This window comes from Chrysemys picta, chromosome 13 (assembly GCF_011386835.1).
Source record: "Chrysemys picta bellii isolate R12L10 chromosome 13, ASM1138683v2, whole genome shotgun sequence".
Lineage (NCBI taxonomy): Eukaryota > Metazoa > Chordata > Testudines > Emydidae > Chrysemys > Chrysemys picta.
Window position 1 is genome coordinate 34,120,822 of NC_088803.1, and position 13,757 is coordinate 34,134,578.

The following is a 13,757-nucleotide window of genomic DNA, read 5'->3' on the forward strand; positions in this document are numbered from 1 at the left end:
AGGAGCTTTCTCTCCTTCTAGGAAGGGGGACTACAAAAGCACATTTTTTGTTTAAGCCCTACATAAACAATGGCTACTTAAGAGGGGAAGAAGAATGCTAACTCAGATCATTGCTGTTTTAAAGTAGGCTAAACTTTTCCAGGGGCCTAAGCAGCTTAAACCTCTTCACACTATAGAGTTTATTCCAACTATAATGACAGAATCTAACTAGTGCCTTAACCTTTCACCTCTGGAGAGGGCGAGTCGACTCCTACTTTGGGTACCAAATGAAAGAGTCTGGAGAACTCCTCTTAGTTCCCACTTGTCCACAACACAGAACCACAAGGTTGGTTTAATAGTCTCCGCTAAGGAGTAAGGGCTATTTTGGGTCAGGACAGACAAACGGGCAGGAGTCTGGGAAGCTTCCATAGCAGATGTCTTATATCTGGTACAAACCTGTGCAATTACTCTGTATTAAATACACTTGCAAACTACTTGGGGAGATGGAAGACGACCTACTTTCAGGCACAGTACACTGAGCATTCTAGAAATTATGTGAGTGTTGTGACTCTGCATATGATGCTGTTGTATCCAGTCTGCAGCCTTACACCCATTCAGAGGTAATTCAGTGCATAATGGTTTTGTAACACAAGAGAGTGGTGAAACACACACATGCCTATAGTAAGGAAAACAAATATGCATTGGGACAGTAACTAGCTTTGAATAGGCCCAACATGTTTGGGGAGCTAAGTGGCTTAATTTACATAAGCTACTTAAATTGTAAACTTTTGGGGGGGCAGGAGCCATCTTTCTGTGTGTATATGGTGCAATGTATAGTGAGGGTCCTGATTCATGACTGGGGCTCCAAGGTGCTCCCACAATACAACTAATAATCTAGCTAGAAGTGGGATGGATACCTTCCTATGCTGCCCACAATTAGCACTGTCCAGTGTGTGTTGACCAGAAAAAGATGCCCCTTGGAGAGTGGTACAATTTCCCCTTTGCACAGTGCGGCTTCTCCAGGGCAGTTATTTCTACCTCTCCCGAGCTTTGCATGCAGAAGTTATTTGCAAGGTGGCCTATTGTCTGAGGCTCACAAACTTGTTTTACTTATTACATGACCTAGATTCTTGCAAGGACTGCCAGAGGGGAAGCCCAACATTACTCTATTGCTTCATGGAAACCACCCAACTTAAATGGATTACTCCTTTGCCATGGGCTGACTCCTTTGCCATGGGCTGACTTGCTTATGCAAGTTTGCTTCACTAATGAACGTTTATTACTACACAAGGAAGAATATTATACTAAAACCATCTTGTTCACAGCACAGCCTCTCCTACCTCATACTCCCTTCCTGGAGCTTTCACTACAGGCTGCTCTTTTTTCTATGTTGAAAGACCCAACTATAGAGTAAGCATAGGGAAGAGAGAGACTCTGCAGAGGTGGTGATGTTACTATAGTGACAGGTATCATTCCTGAATAGGGTCTTGAAAATGGTCTTACTGTCCACTTGGTCCCATAGTCAGTAAAGCCACAAGTGTGCTATGCTTGGAGCCAGCGCTGTAGGCCTCAAAAATCCCTTAAACTGCCTCTCCATTGGATTGAGTGAGGCTGTGGTAGGATTTGCCTCTACAATTGCTCTTGAATTTGGTCCATGGAAGAGTAGGATTTCCCCTCAGTCCTGGTTCGGAGTGAGAGATTTAGGATTTCATTGTACACAGCTGAGGGCAAGAATTCACAAGGGTGGATAATGGAGGCTGTTTGAAGGTTTGGAAAATGAGTCAGGCTCTGAAAAACCATGAGACTGGCTTTAAAATCATGAGATTTTAAAATAGCACAGTTGGAGTTCTTTGTATTTGCTTTTGGCTTTTGAGCCACTCGGGGTCACATTTTTCAAGGTGTTCTCCCCAACCAATGGACGTGGCAACTTATTTTTTAATGAGAGGTGAGAGTCTGGTATAGTCACGTGACTCCAAGGCCTAGGGTTTTTCTTAAAACGCCAACTATCATGAGATGCAAGATAACATCACAAGAGTTGGCAATAGTGACTACACAGCAATTCCATAGTTTCAGTCTAAAATTGAAGTAATTTTAGATTAAGGGAAACAAAAAAGGACAAAAGTAAAGTCTCCACCAAAGAGTCCCAGATGCCAAACTTCTCACAGAAGCCCCAAATATTTTACTGGAGGTTTTTCCAGGGCCCCTAAGACACTGGAGCAAAAAAAAACTTTAAAAAGCAGGGAACAGTGGGAGAAGAAAAATAAAGGTTGAGAGAGAGAATTTGGAATACACTTAGAGGACTAGACCTGGATGTTCACTCTACAAAATCGCTGTTGCATCTTGAAATAGTGACATGAGTTTCCCTTTCAACTATCAGTCAGGTCCTTCTGGTGTCTTTCATTTCAGTGTATCAAGGAATTTAAACCACTATTTTAAAAAATGTAAATTATAAGAGCATAGTAAGCTTCAAAATGACTGTAAAGTAACAACGCCTACATCTGGTAAATAGGAATATGTTCACTGCTGGCTTAGGGAGCCAAAAACTTTTACACTCAGCTGTGGAATATAACAGGTGTCTGAGGATATGAAAAGTACAAATATTATCCCATTATTTCCAGGTTTCCAAGAAAAATAAAGCCTAACTGTATGAAAGCCATGCATGGAAATTTTACTTCTTACCAACTGAAAAATTGGTTTAGAGTCTGTAAAGCAATTACTTTGCTATGCCTATGTGGGGTGTCTTTTCCAACGGGCTTTAGAGTCCCAGAGTTGCACTGGATTTTTGGAAGAAACTTTGAGGCAGACTCTCAGCTGGTATAAATCAGCATAGCTCTACAATAGCCGATGGAGCTATGCCAGTTTATACCGGCTGAGAATCTGGCCCTCTGCCTGCTATATTAATGAAGTTTGCTACCTGTTGTAATAAAATGCAAAGTGATTCACGCATCATCTCAGGTGATCTGCTCCTAAAAAGTGATCTCCAAGAAATGCTGAATTTTAGCTTTAGAGGGGCAGGATTCAGTTAGAAATGCAACCCCTGTTAGTAACTGGGGCTTGTTTCCCCCAGGGACTGAAGTGGAAACACATGAAAATGACATCTTCCCTCCTAGTTTGTTGTGGAATTATTATTTTATTTTTATTTTTTTGGCCAGAGAAGGCTAGAAAGAAATGAGCCAGGATGCAGGGGGTTTAGCTCTTGAAACTAACCAATGATCCAGACTATGTAGTAGTTTGAACCAGATGGGTAAAATGGAAGTGAAAGTATCTGTCCCTTATATATCTGATACTCCTAGGGAAAATAGAGCCATAGTCCACTGGATAGTTATGGTGAAGAAAGGGACCTGTGGCTAGCTCAGATCATGTTCCTTCTCCTGGCATGGCCATCTGTTCAGGTACTAATAAAATAGTTTTGGTCACCTGCCAAAGAAGAGGGAAGTGATTTAAAGTTTTTCTGACCCCCGAAGACCAAGATCAAATGACAAAATATGGCAAGGGAAAACAGAGCTACAAAGGTGAGCTAGCAGCCTCTAGTAAGGGGTATATGTTAATATAGAGCAAATATCAAAAAGCTCTTAAATGGAAGTTTCCGCATTTCCCCAACCCCATCAATATGCTAGCCTGTGGGGAGGGGGTTAATCAGCCAGGGAGACTTAAGACAACCCAGGGGTAGCTGAGGGACCATATTCTCTGAGCCCCCCTCCCCTGACAGTCCTGTTAGGGCAGGTGGGGATCTGCACCCCCCTGGAAGGGATGGCAGTTTGGCCAATAGAACCTGTAGATTTCATCCCCTTTCCTCAAGATCACCTGGAAGTGAGGAATGTTCATATGAAGGTCCTGAGTGTAGCAACATGCATGGAATTTGGAGGAAGGAACACAGGTTTCATGAAGGTAGAGTTAGGAGGAGACACCAGAAAGCTGTTCCGTGTGCACATGGCTGGAATACCAGCTGTAGTTGTAACATCTCTGTAAATAGATGTTGATAAAGAGCTAGTTGAGTTTTACAAGCATGAAGTCTTTACATATTATTACCCAGCATGTGTTACATGAAAACCTGGACCCCTTTTTCCCACCTCTGGGTCCCTGGTAACATGGCTACTTGAGTGATGCCATTAGGACATGCACCAGAACGCCTTAGGATGAAGTTTAGCAGCACCAGAGGAATCTCTGCATAAAGGTTTCTCAGCCTGAGGTCATATTACCTTTTCAGCAAATCCTCTGCTAGTCCCCACTGGGGGACAATCTACCTGCCACATCCCATCATGAGGACTTTTGACTCCACAGAGTTCTCTTGATGGGGTCTGGAGGGAGCCAGGAGTGGCTGGTTTGCTCCTGTTGTACTGGCAGAGGGAGATCTATGCATGGGAGGCTCCTTCTGCATACAGATCAAGAGGAGTGAAAAGGGAACAAGGTCTTGGCCTCTCTTATTTGCGACCAGGCATGAGTCGACATGACCTTTTAATTTGCTACCTTGCATACCAACATCCTCCATGTCAATACACTTCTAGTAGTAGGCTATGTTTAATGAAACTCTTCCCCCTCTCCTGGCTGGATGACTGTAGTACAGAGACATTCATTGACAATGCCAATTGTTTTCAATTTCTCAGCAGCATACAGGTAGATTTCAAATAACTTGACTGATCAGACCTGACCTCTGAATGTTCAAAATAATCCTTAGTCAAGTTAAATTTGGGGCCTACCCTTCTTGACAAGGTACCTCTTTAAGAAAAGAAGTGGTTACCAAAATTGCTTGGCAGCTCCAAGAAATTCTAGTAGCTAATTTTGCAATACAGTCAATAGCTCCTGCACTAGTTGCACCACAAAGCTACAGTAGCTCTGACTGTGAATTACAGTGATTTGTCAGCTGTAATATGTAATATAAGCCCAACTTGGGTTTTGATACTTTTGCCAGCGACATGTAAAAGAAAATATTTGACACAGGCTGCCTAAGCCAGGTTTGGTAAAAGGAAAGAAAAAGCCAACTTGACCTGCCCCGATTTATTTCATGCTGTAGTGAAACCAGCCCACTGAGTGGATTAGAAACCGATGAAAATGTTTTATCAATTGTATAACTCAGCATTAAGGCTGGGCTTTTTCCACCTTGAAATTCCAACCTGACACCTTATGTTAAATAGGGAAATAATCTACTGTGTGTTTTCTTACTGAATGATCATTCTTTCCTTTTCAGTAGTCTCTTTGTTCTTTTATAAGATAATTTTTTCTCATTGCAATTGCTACAGTTGGATATTAAGAATTTTCTGCCCTGATAGGGAAAATGGTTATATTGATTAGAGCAGAGGAGTGGGAATCAGGACTCCTCCGAGTTTATACCCAGCTCTTCCACTGAGTTGCTGAGACCTTCAGACAAGACACATAACCTACCTATACCTCAGTTTACCCAGTAGTAAACTGGGTATAATGACACTTTCCTAATTCATTGGGATTTCTGTGAAGTACACTGAACTTATTCAGTGAAAGGTGTTATGTAAATGTAAATAGCTTTAATGATAATAATAGATCATTTGCTTGCGATTTCCTGTCAAACTTCCCAGTCTTGCAATGAGATCCTTGCAGGCAGCTCTGTGCCTGTGTGAAGCCTCATTTTCTTCCATGGGGTTCTGCACTGGCTTGTCTTATTGAAGCATCAGGTCCAAACTGGCAACACAGGCATGTTAAGACAGTGTTCCCTAATGAGAAATATGCAAGGTGATGCATAAGCACCCATGCAATTATGCTCTTTTTTTTCCTCTGGGTCCACATACACTTGGTGACAAAATCCAATAGTGCTGAAGGTTAATTGTGGCTCCAGGACACTAAGTTTTTCCTCTTTGTTGTTAAATTTAATTGTGAGGAGGGTGGAGACCCTACTATCCAAACCTCACTGGAAACATTTGAACAGCTGCTTAAAACAAACGTATGTTTTTAAAAGAACAAAATAAGTGAACATTATGTTCTGAGATACTTCTCCTTTCGAAAATGGCTTGAGAACAGAAAAGTAATACATTAATTGTCATAGAAGCTGCTCCCAGAGCAACAACAGGATTAAGATTAAATATGATTTTCACCAAGAGTGGAATCCTGATTCTGCTCTCACATTGATGTAATTACATCGACGTCAGCAGCTAACTCCCAGATTTACGCAGGGGTGATATGGGTCAGAATTAGGCCTGTGAGCACCTAACATTAAGGGCAGGGGTGGGATGGCTGAGGAAGTGTAGGGTGGAGAGTAAGCAAAAGTGAAGTTGCCTATTCCAACCTTATCTGTTTATTGTCCAGGAGAGAGAAGAAATTCTCAATGATACAGATTTGCCAGAAGAGGGAAAAGGAATGGAACAGAGCTATAGAAAGGAGAGAACACCATGCAACAGGCTTGGCTGGGACTCTAACTTTTCTGACCTTTCCTTGCTGCGCCATCCACCATCTTAATGAGAAGAATAGCTGGTGACTTCAGGCCAGCAATCTCCAGTTTAGTTCCAGATTGTTGCAAGTATTTTCCTGTGTGCACTGTTTAGAGAGGGACAGAAAGAAAACCCCATTCCAAGTCAAGCTTAAATGGATCACCCTTGAAATTACACCAGAATTCCCACTCCCAGACCAGGGATTATTAGCCTTGAACACAACTCGTGGAAAAGACATAACAGTTAGGCTCATGTTGTGACTGATGAGCTGCCTAGGACTGTCTGGCATATTCATTTCTAACTCCATCCTTTAGCTTTCTTTCTTTCATTCTTCAGCCAAGAACCACAAGGGACTGAATATGTGAGGGCTTCTACCCAATTATGCCTCTCTTTAATGGCATTAGGAAACTTGAAAGCAGTTCAATACCTAGCAGAGGTAGATGGAATATTAGCATCTGAGAAGATTTATGTTCATGACCTTCTGGATGTAAGGTGACAGAACAGCCCATGCTATGCTACATCTGATATGCATATTCATGGCTCGTTTATTCATGAAAGAAATGACTGGATTAGCAATAGTTTGAAGGACGTTGAGCATGGAGTTGAAAGAGACTCTCAAGTTGTTCACCAGACAAATTAGAACTCCATCATCTTTGTAATAAATTGGTACCACTGTAAACCTTGCATATCATTGTTGTTATTGGAAATACTATGTTGTATTTTATTGGATTGGAAACATTTCACAGCGATCAAACTGTCAATTATTTTAGCACAACACAAGGTTTCTGATGTTGATAGATGGTGATTCTAAATAATTTTTATAAAGTGTTTCTACTTCCAGTGGTGTCATGAAGTCTGCCTGCCTCTGAAATATTGTGATTTTTTTGAAGCACTCACTTGATAACACTCTTTAATTGTAACATTAATCTGTGTCAATCAAACGCTTGCAGACTTGTTATATAGATTTTTTTTATATGAGGTTTTCGGGGTGGGGGAGAATATTAAGATCATACAAAACTGTTGGTACCCTCTGAAGATAGAAGTGATGCCGGACTTGCAACCAATCACAAAAATGCGTGTTATGAAGTATAACAAAAAGATATACCCTGCTCACTAATGGACTCTGCTTCTATTCAGAACAAGGATGTCTTCTGACAACTAATTTCTCTCAGTAACTGTAAAGCACAGAAGGGAAAACAGGGTCTAGTTTAAACATCTGAAGCAGAGATCCAGACCTTTTGGACAAATAAAACACTAACTAACGAGTATCTCTCTTATAGTATGTCACATCTAGACTTCTCCACAGGGATAAAAAAAACCATGGCATGGCCATAGTTAGCCTGGATCAGCTGGTTTGGGCTTGTGGGGCTTGAGCTCTGGGGTTGAAAAAAATCACTGTCTAGACTTTGGGGTTCGGGCTGGAGCCTGAGATCTGGGAACCTGCAAGGGCGGAGTGTCCTAGAGCTCGGGTTCCAGCCTGAGCCTGAACATCTACACAGCGATATTTCAGCCCCAGAACTTGAACCCCACAATCCCAAATCAGCTGACCCTGACCAGACATGGCTGTGCCACGGGTTTTTTATCCCTATGTAGACATACCAAAAGTGTTTTCCCAAAGATAGGTGACTATTTCCCCCTATTTTATTGATGGGAGAACTAAGGTACCAAGAGATTAAGTGACTTACCCAAGACCTCACAGTGATGGCTTTCATGCCCTATGAACTATATTTCCTCCCAGGGTACATGGTGTGATGGTTGAACCTTAAAATATTCAGGGGGTGTCTTGGCTCATCATTTTAACTCTCTAATCTGAACCCCTCAGGGCCAGAATTTGTGTTGGAAAGTTCATAAATCTTCCTGAGATTTCCATCACTTCCCGGCCCAGCCAGAAGATGCAAAACTGGCCAAGGGAGAAATCACATGAGCAAAACAAAACTATTGAGACAGGACTGAACCAAACCTACCCCCACTGTCAAATTTAGGGGATCTGGATCAGCTCTTCCACACTCATGCCCCCCTTTAATTACAACCTCTGAAAAGGTTCCATTTGAGTTGGCTTTAAATTTAGCCATAGCTCATGTGGAGCTAGAGGGATGGCCTTACTTTATTGAACTGATTCACCAGCTCTCAACAAGATTTACACTATAAAGTGCCAAGTTATCAACAATGTGTTGCTGCGTATTGCTCCCTGAACTATCTCTGAAAATATACTAGAAGCTGTAATGAATCCTCGGCCATCTAGGAATCCATCACACCTCAGGTGTCTGCTAAACTGAAGCTCTTACTGCTATCCCAGTATTTGTGGAGTCACTGTCAACTTCAAATGGGTCAGTCCTGCAGCTAGATGTAAAGATCAGGCTTTCTGGTGAGGCGAGGCATATGGAAGGCCCAAAAGCAAAGATTGCTCCTGTGCTTGTCCTGCAAGTTTCCACAAATGCAAACTGATGGACATAGGTGCCAACTTCCCCTCTTTCCTGTGGATGCTCAACCATCCCTCTTCCCCACCCCCCTGCGCCTGGCCCTGCACCTACTCCACCCCTTCCATGAGGCCCTGCCCCGCCTCTTCCCACCCCTTCCCCAAAGTCCCTGCCCCAACTCTGCCCTCTCCCTGCCAATATTCCAGGTCCTTCCCCAAATCCCCGCCCCGGCCCTGCCTCCTCCTCTGAGCGCGCCATGTTCTCACTCCTCCCCCTCCCCCCCGGAGCGTGTTAACGCTGCCAAACAGCTGTTTGGCGGCAGTCGGGCGGGAAGCGCTGGGAGGTAGGCAAAGGAGCAGGGACGCGGCACGTTCAGGGGAGGAGGAGGAGGTGGGGCAGGAGGTGAGGAGAGCTTAGCTGCCAGTGGGTGCTCCAGCCTTAGAGCACCTACGGAGTCAGTGCCTATGCTGCTGGACCAGAAAAGAGTGTCTGGGTCCTCTCTCAAGATTTCTGATTCCTATGAAATTACAGCCCACGAGCCTGATTCTGCCACCCTTACTCACATTAGTGATATTTGTGAGTTAAAGCACCAACCAACGTGAGTAACAGTGGCAGAGCTGGCCCCTCAGTAGTATGGCACGTATCCCTGTTTATACAGCATGCAGCCTGTTTCAGCAATTAAGCCGGTTTTATATGTGCAAGCCTGTTTCAGCAATTAAAGCAAAAATCTTTATAGCCCTTTTGGTTTGAATTGGGCTGGTTTCAAACCCAGGTACTAAAATGGATAAAATTATCTTGCAAAGCAAAGGAATTACTGTATTCCAAACTCCTCTGCATCATGTTATGAAAGACACAAGGATAATATTTGTATAAATTAAAGCCATTGGACATGTATGGTATTTCAGTAACTGCTTCATTAAGTTGTTCTCCAGCCCTGAACATCCCCCGATCTATTCAGCAACATTTTTCTATTTTAAATTTAATCTGCCCTGCTGAAGAATGAAAGCTTAAAAGGAATTGCCTCTTTAAATTAAATGTGAAAAAATAACAAGGGTGAAGTTTTTGCTGTAGTGAATGCAATCTATGATGTTTTAAATTTCATACGGGTTACCAGTACTTTCATACGTGCGCAAATGTCACCGTTCAGCAGTATATTTCTTCACTGTCTTCTACTGATTCACTATTACCCAATATTTTGTTCATTGAATCATAGGTTATAAAACCAAAAGGGGGCATGGTGAATTATCTACCTTGATCTCCTGCATAGTTCATAGGACTTCCCTGAATGAATCCCTGTCTTTCAGAAAAGCATTCAATTTTTAATTAAGAATTGCCAGTGTTCCAGGGATGGGGAGAACCCACCCACCACAACCCAAGCTAAACTGTTCCAGTGGTTAATTACCTTCACTGTTAAAAACTTGCCCCTTATTTTGAGTCTGAATTTGTCTCGCTTCAGCTTCCAGCCATTTTATTATACCTTTGCCATCTCTAAGAGCCCTCTATCAAATTTCTATTCTGTTATAAACTGTGGTAAATTCACCTCTTAACCTTCTCTTTGGTAAGTTAAATATATTGAGATAACTGAGTCTTTTTTGCTACCAGGCATGTTGTCTAATCCTTCAGTCATTCTCATGGCTCTCTCTGAACCCTCTGCAATTTGTCAACATCTTTCTTCAATTGTGGATATCGGAACTAGACGCGGTATTCTAGTAGTGGTCATGGGAGGGTAAGTCCAGTATTGTCTTCTATTGTGATAAGAACTTAATGTTTTCAAAGAAACAAAAGAGAATTCAGGATGTATACAATGGAGGCTGAAGATCATAACTCCAGTGATAAGCAAATTTCTGGATATAGAATTACCAAGAGTTTGTGGTTATATGTGGCTAGAAAAGGCTGTCAGTCATTTAGACTGTGTTTATGTGATGTCATCTCAGTGCATCCCAATGTGGTAAAAGGTTGGCTGGATGAAATGGAGCTTTCCCTGCATTTTACTATTGGGAGGGTCCCTGTGGGTTTCTGTATGAAAAAATCCCTGGGAAAAGGGAAATACAGTCTGGGAGGGAAATAAAGCTGTCATTGAGAAACCAACTGATATCTCAAGGAAAGGCATTAATTCACCAAGCATAGCTGTTAATTAAAACAGAAATCTCATCTTCAAGTCTTTCTAATTCACAGCAAGCTTCTTCGTTTGCGAACACTATCGTCTATCCCATTACCAGCAGCTCTAGCAGGCTGTGGCTGCTTTGGAAACAAAGTTGTTAGTTCAGAAGTGGAGCAGAAACACCCCTTCCCTGAGGTCCCAGGCTCTTGGCTGAAGAGCTTGTACCTTTGCTGTACTGTGTGTGCAGGGTGGAGCAAACTGATTGAAACAAAGCTAGATACTGATAGGAGCTTCATTGCTGCTGCAATGTTTCTTCTTGCTGTGTTCAGCTGCCTCTCGACAGAAGAAACCTATCAGTCCTGTGGTTGGTAATCAGGGATGAAATCCTAGCCCCATTAAAGTCACTGGAAAACTCACATTGACTCCAATAGGGCCAGGAGCAAGACATAGCCATAGACTGTGCACGGTCAGGGTCCATAGCCAGTTCTCTTCCTGGCCCCTGAATCATGTCTGCTGGTTCAGCCACCAGATCCATTCACTCATTGTCTGGATAAACTCAGTCAACCAGATCTGGGAAGTGGATGTGGCATCACTGCCAATATTTGTAGCAAGGGGTTCCTGCACACACACAAAAAAAGCCTGTGACAAACTGTGTATGGTAGGGGTACCTGTGCTGATTGGTGGAGGAGTGAAAGATGAGGCAAACCTATTCATTTGGTTTTTTTTTCTTGTATAATCAAAATTGTGTTCTCCTAACCATAACCATGGAGGGAGACAGCAGCACTTGGCAAACAAACTTCTATTAAGTGCATTTGCTGGAAATGTTTATGCTTTGTGCTTGACAACTATCCTGAGTATATTGAGAGTATTGCGCAGTGTTCCAGCTTGCATAATTGTGAATTGGGAGCAAAGTCCTGGTAAGGGAAGGTGAAGTATCTTTCCTTGGGATTTTTTTTTTTAAATACTTGCCATTTGGAGCAATCCGGTCAAATCTAAAGGCAAAATATTTGCTCTTTGGCAGGATTTTCATGATTACCAAGGATTTTATCTCTGATGGGGCTGGTTTATCAGCATCTGTTGGAGTGTGTCTCTGGGGGAACTTAATCAGAGGCAGGGAAAACACCCTCCTCTTTCCTTCAGTTTAGCAGACATTTAACGTGGGTTCCCTGCCTTCCCTCAAATCTTCCTTCCAGCAGCACATCCCTGTCTGGGAATTCTCCACCTTTTCCCCTTTCACTTCTGATTACTGCAGTTGTTTAAAGTGATATTTAAGCTTCTGTCAAACAGAAAATAGTCATTGGCTTTGTGAAGAATAAATTCACCTCAGCACTTCCAAAATGTGATCTATTTACTCACTTCCAGTATTCAGCTTTCCAGCTAGCCAGCTTGTGGGGTGACATCTGTGCCTACTCTCCTTGTATATGAGAAAGAAAGAAAGATCAGCACAGCAGCCTGGTAATGGGAATATGGACACTTGCCTTCTAGGTTGCCTATTGAAATCCCAGCCCAGGTCAGTCATGGGTAGCAGCCAAATATTAGGTGGCTGTTCATTGGCCATGTAAAATGAATCTGGTGGTCAGTCTCATTCCTCGAGGACTAGTGCCCACATCAGAAACTCCACCACCAACACAAGTGACACCTTGTCCTCCTTGTTGAGAACCTCCATAGAAAGGCCACACATGTAATGGATGTGAGGAGTGAGCTACCCTTTTACCCAGAGGCTTTGTCCTTCTGGAAAGAAGTAAGGGTGGGAATGACAGACACAAGGTGGGGCAGGGGGAAGGCAGCATGGGGAAAACTTGTCATCTTGGTACTGTCCTTGTTCTGTGGTTAAATGGAGGGTGTCAGTCTGCAGCTCTGTCATCCCTGGCACCTTGCCCCAGCATTAAATTCCCACCCCAAAAAAAAAAAAAAAAAAAAGCCCTAAGGCAGGGAGGTTGAGGAGAGTGAGATAACAATATAAAGGAGACGGGGCCTACAGATTAACTCTGAAAAAAGAGTCTGCTCTGAGTTAGTGAGGTTTTACAGGCAGCCCATGTGATGGGTACCATTGGTTGGATTCGGAGAAATGAGCTGGTGGTCCCTCACACCACAGTCTCAAGTTAGAGAACAGTTCCCATTATAAAACTGTCAGGCATAATTCAATATGGCATGATTGGAGTCTGCACTCCGCACCGAGCAGAGCCGAGGCGAGGCATAAAGACTAAATCACTCTTCTGACTCCTAGAGGGAATAGTCCCCATCCAGGTCAAGAATGCGCATAAAGCCTGAACTGGTGGCTGCCTGCACTGATGACTTGCTTCTTGATGGGTACCTGGCAGCTGTTTCCACCACTGCTACCGGTGTCTTTACCTTGCCAAGAAAACAGATGCAGAAATGCTGAATGGTTAGTCCACGCTAGAGGCAGGAGATGGACAGCACAATGCAATGAAGAGCTAGTTTATTTTTCTCTCCTATATGTAAAAATCTTTTTTTATTTTTCTTGAATAGTTGTGCACTTATAGTTATCCCAAAGTTAGCAGGTTGGTTTTTGTGCCTTTCTGTGTATTGGAAAGGAGTATCTGCAAACTCTCCATACAACTTACTCTAATTACTTGCCAAACCTGCAACAAGGCATAAGCCCACATAGTGTATGTGACATTACCAGTAGAGCAAGTGCTGGAATGCGAGGGCTCGAATAATTTGACAGCTAACATAAAGCACCATGATTTATATTTGGTTATATTGAGAATTTCTTTCCCCTCTTTGAGCACTTCATATAAACATTTACTTGGATCCTGGAACCTTGCTTAACCCTCAAAGTGCCACATCTATCTTTGTGTTTTTATTTTCAGTGGCCTACCCCAGAAACTCACTTGATTTGTA